Here is a 5,063-nt window from a genome sequence, read left to right on the forward strand (position 1 = left end):
GATCTTTACATGTCCTCATGCACATGTGAAAACACATGAACACATATACTCTATAAATATCCACAAACACACACACAAAACAGGAAGTGTGGAGGTTGCCAAGATGGCTCATTGGGTGAAGCTGTTCACCACACACCCTTGACAACCTGTGATCAGTACCTGTAACCTACATAGGAGTGGAAAAACAGACTCCATGACATTCTCCTGTGGCCTCTGCACTCCGACCATCATGCACGTGGTAATAATAAAATTTATAGACACATAGCAGAATTGCCCAGGGATCCTGACCACCTGAGTCTGAACACCAGCTCCTTCATGGCCCTGCACCTCACAGGGATGGGACCTACTGCAGAATTTGAGTGTAAGGAGTAAGTAGGTGAGTCCCACGAGAACACCAGGGGCCCGGCGTCTTTATTCTCCTGTGCCTGCCTCCCCAGTACTGAGCTTATAGGCTCGCACGGCCACGACCTTGCCCTCAGGCTCCCAAGCAAGCGCTTTACCCTCTGAGCTATCTCTGCGGCCTAGAGCTTAAAGTTGGACTCTGCCAAGCGTTTGCTGAGTGACTCGGGAAGGGGCACTCAGCTTTCTGAGCTTTGTTGCCTCTTGCCCTCAGTGGGATGGACCATAGATGATAAGACTAATCGATAAAGTCATTTATAATGAGTCTAAACCACTACAAACCACCCACGTCATTGTTATTTATAACTACACTGTGAATACCTAATAGAGAATACCAGGTAAGTATGAAATGGTATGTGTAAATGTGCAGAGCCTAAGGCCTGGGGTCTGCTGGGTCAGATGGAATGTCACCACTATTCCTAGCCTGATTCTGCAACCCTCACCCGCCCTAGGTCAGACCCAGCTCTTTGTCCCTCCTCCCAGTCCCGTGATCCATGCAATCTAATCTCCAACTGCTAACTTCCCAGGAGCCTTCCAGGACTTCAGGGTCAGAGGCCCAACTCTTGGCCCATGGGCATGGAGCCATAGATAACCAAAGTGTGGTGCAGTCGCCCACAGCTGCATACACCCAGGAGGGTCCCAGGAAAGGGACAAGGACATGAATCACACCACACCCCATCATCATAGGAGCTACAGAACAGGCCATGGGCACAGTTCCCCCACCCAACACACATGTAGGTAGAGGAATGGATGCTGGTCATCTAGTCACTATGTTTTCGCTAGTCTTTGTGATGTGTGGAGTCACAGATGTGTTAGGCAAATACTCTGTCACTGAGCCACACCCCCAGCCCCTCACTGGGGGAATTCTAGGCAGGGGCTCTACCACTGAACCACACCCCAAACCCTCACCAGGGATTCTAAAGGGCACACTCTGAGTGTAGTGTGGTAGACACAGGCTCAATACACAGGCCTAGAGAGAAAGAGCCATCCACATCTCGGTCCAGTGCAATCAGGGGCACTATTACCTGCAGGATCCACTCCTCGGTCACTCCAGCCCCACACTCCACAAAATCTCCATCCTGCAAATCCCCACACAGGCAACCCACTGGTTTATGTGTGCACCTCCACTCAGGAACAAGTCTCCTCACTGAGTGTTCACAGACACTAGAGAAGCATGGAAAAATAAACATCTCACACAATGTCTCCCAGGAAGAATGCAAGAATGCCTTGCCCTTGAGGAACCCATGGGCCTCTGAGAGAGCCAGACGGTAAATCTATAAGGCAGATGCCATGTGAAAGGGGTTCTAACAAGCATGTCGCAAAGGACTCTGGGAACGCATTGGAAAGGAAGGTTGGCTTTTTTCTTTTTTAAATTTCCAGCGATAAGTTTTGATTAGTAAAAGAAATCCTCTTTTTAGATCTCTCAACCTTGATTCGACATTTTCCCAGCAGCCCAGAAAAAAGGAGATTGCCGCGCACGTGAAATCGGCCCTGGGAGAAAAAGGAATGTATCTCGTTCAGAGTAATCAATATGCATGAATACTGCTGTGGGTGGCACGGGTTTAAGTTTAAGTGGCCTGGAGGGATGGCCCAGTGGGTGAGGAGCCTGAGAGACTTCAGTTCCTGGGGACCCATGTATGATGGAAGGAGAGAACCAATTCCTGAAGCTTCCCTCTGACCTCTCCATAAATGTGCGCTCCCATCACAGACACACACAGTTTTACAATGTAAGTATGAAGCTGGGCATGGTGGCACACGCCTTTAACCCCAGCACTTGGGAGGCAGGGGCAGGAAGATTTCTGAGTTTGACACAGCTTGGTTTACAGAGTGAGTTCCAGGCCAGTCAGGGCTACTCAGAGAAACCCCATATCAAAGGGAATGGAGCACTAGAGAGATGGCTCAGAGGCTACGAGCATTTGCTGCCTTTCAAGACGTCCCAGGTTCAATTCCCAGCACCCACCCGACAGCTCACAGCATCTGTATCTACAGTTCCAGGGGATCTGACCTGCTCTGTAGGGACTGCACATGTGTGGTCCACGGACATGTATGCAGGCAAAACACCCATACACATAAAATAGAAAGTAAAGGAAAAGAGAGGGGTTTGTTTATTTGGTTGGTTGTTTTGTTTTGCTTTGTTTTTTTGAGACAAGGTTTCTCTATGTAGCCCTGGCTGTCCTGGAACTCACTCTGCAGACCAGGCTGGCTTTGAACTCAAGGAGACCCACCAGCTTGCTCCTCCTGAGTGTTGGGATTTAAGGTATGCACCACCACTACCCCACTGTTTGTTTGCTTGTTTGTTTTTTAATATAAATGAAAAAGTTGTCTGTGTTTCATGCATCCTGAAAAATGTGCAGTCAACCCTGAGCACGCCAGGCCATCAGTACTCACTGTCACTGGGGAATGGCAGGTACGCTGTGGAATTCTTTCCTTCAGTCACTCATGACTTAACCACGGGGACACATCCTAAGAGCTGTGTCATGGAGTTGTGCAAACATCACAGCCTGCTCACACCGGATGGTGGTGACTTACTGTGCAATGTCATCTAAGGGGACCGTGCCACAGACAGAAATGCCATTGTAATGTGCATAGCAGGAGTGTCTGAAAGGGACGTTTCTTATTTTAAAATATGTGTGTCTATGAGTGTGTGTGTGCCAGTGAATGTGGGTGCTCTCAGAGGGAGCCCAGCCTGAACTGGATCCCTGGAGCTGGAGTAACAGTTGGTTGGTTGTGAGCTCTTGGAGAGCCAAACTCAGGGTTCTTAACTGTTGAGCCATTGCTTCAGCCTCCCAATTCATATATTGTTTTTATTTCTGTGTCTTGATTTCTTCTACTTAGAGATTGGTGTGTATGTAAATGTGCCACTGGTTGTGTTGCTAGGTTTTTGTGTGGTGCTGAGGCTGGAGTTCAGAGCTTTGTGCATGCTAGGTAAGTCCTCTACCACTGAGCCACACCCCAGACCCTCACTGGGGGATTATAGGAAGGGGCTCTACCACTGAGCCACACCCCATCCCCTCACTGGGGGATTCTAGGCAGAGGCTCCACCACTGAGTTACCCCATTTTCATCCAAGTTCTGTTGATTTTCTCTCTGCCCTAGGGATGGAACCAGGGCCTGGACTGTGCCAAGCCACCTGTGAGCTGCATCTCATTCCAATTAATCAGTTTAGTTTACACATCCTGAGAATCAGGATGGATCCTTTTATTGTCCTGTTTTGCTCTGCCTGGGGCCCTGGTCTTCCTTGCGTTCAGGCAGCCCTGCCTACTGGATCCATGCTGCCGACTCAGTAGAAAAAGAGAAGCTCGAAGGATTCCCTTCCTGTGAAAAGGAGAAATAACTCAAGAAGAGAATAAAAAGTCTTTGATTGAGGAGGCTAAGATCTGCTAAGGATCTTTTGCTGTCGTGTCTTATACTACAGAAGTTCCAGACAGACAGACAGACAGACACACACACACACACACACACACACACACACACACAAACTAATAAAAATAAAATGTGGTCTAGCGGTGTGAGTCAACAGTATAGTGCCTGCCTAGCCGTCAATAGACCCAGGGTTTAATCCCCAGTACCAACCCAACCAAAGGAAGACGGCGTGCGCGCGTGCACGCGTGCGTACGTGTGTGTGTGTGTGTGTGTACCTATGTGTGTATGTACCTGTGTGTGTAGGTGTGCATGTGTACATGTGTGTACCTGTGTGTATATGTATACATGTGTGTATGTGCACCCGTGTGCGTATGACTATGTGTGTGTACCTGCGTGTATATGTGTTCATGTGTGTGTGTACCTGTGTGTATGTGTTCATATATGTGTGCACCTGTGTTCATGTGTTTGAGTACCTGTGTGTACATGTGTTCATTGTGTGCATGCCTTTGTACATGTGTTCATGTGTGTGAGTACCTGTGTACATGTGTTCATGTGTGTGAGTACCTGTGTATACATGTGTTCATGTCTGTGTACCTGTGTGTACATGTGTTCATGTGTGTGTGTGCCTGTGTACATGTGTTCATGTGTGTGAGTACTTGTGTACATGTGTTCATGTGTGTATGTGCCTGCTTGCCCACACATGTGAATTGTCTTGCTCTACCACTCTTCAGGTTATTTTTTTGAGAGCCGGTCTCTCACTGAATCTGGAGCTTACCACCAGCTCCATGACCGTTCCGTGATCTTCAGGGAGCTGCCTATGCTACTCCTCCCCCAAGCACTGAGGTCACAGGGCACCTTGCCACCTAGCTTTAAACTTGAGCCCTCGCCAGGTAGTGGTGGCATATGGCCTTTATTCCAGCACTCGAGAGGCAAGGTAGAGCTCTATGAGTTCGAGGCCAGTCTCTTCTACAGAGCAAGTTCCAGGACAGCCAGGGCTGCACAGAGAAACCCTGTCTCAAAAAACCTAAATAAATAAACTGGAGCCCTCGAATTCAAGCGAGCAGCATATTACCCTCTGAGCCACCTCCCTGGTTCTCACTTCTCATTTTTGATGCAGGATCTCATACATCCCAGGCTGCCTTCGCTGTGTAGCTGGAGCTGTTCCTGGTCCTCCCGCCTCTGCCTGCAAGTGCTGGCTACCGAGCTTGATCTTGGTGCACTCTTACTGTGGAGCCACAGCAGAGGGCGTCTGCGTGCGAGAAGGGAGGGGCTCGCCAGCCTCTGCCCCTGTTAGAGCTAATA

This window comes from Phodopus roborovskii, unplaced genomic scaffold (genome assembly GCF_943737965.1).
Source record: "Phodopus roborovskii unplaced genomic scaffold, PHOROB, whole genome shotgun sequence".
Classification (NCBI taxonomy): Eukaryota; Metazoa; Chordata; class Mammalia; order Rodentia; family Cricetidae; genus Phodopus; species Phodopus roborovskii.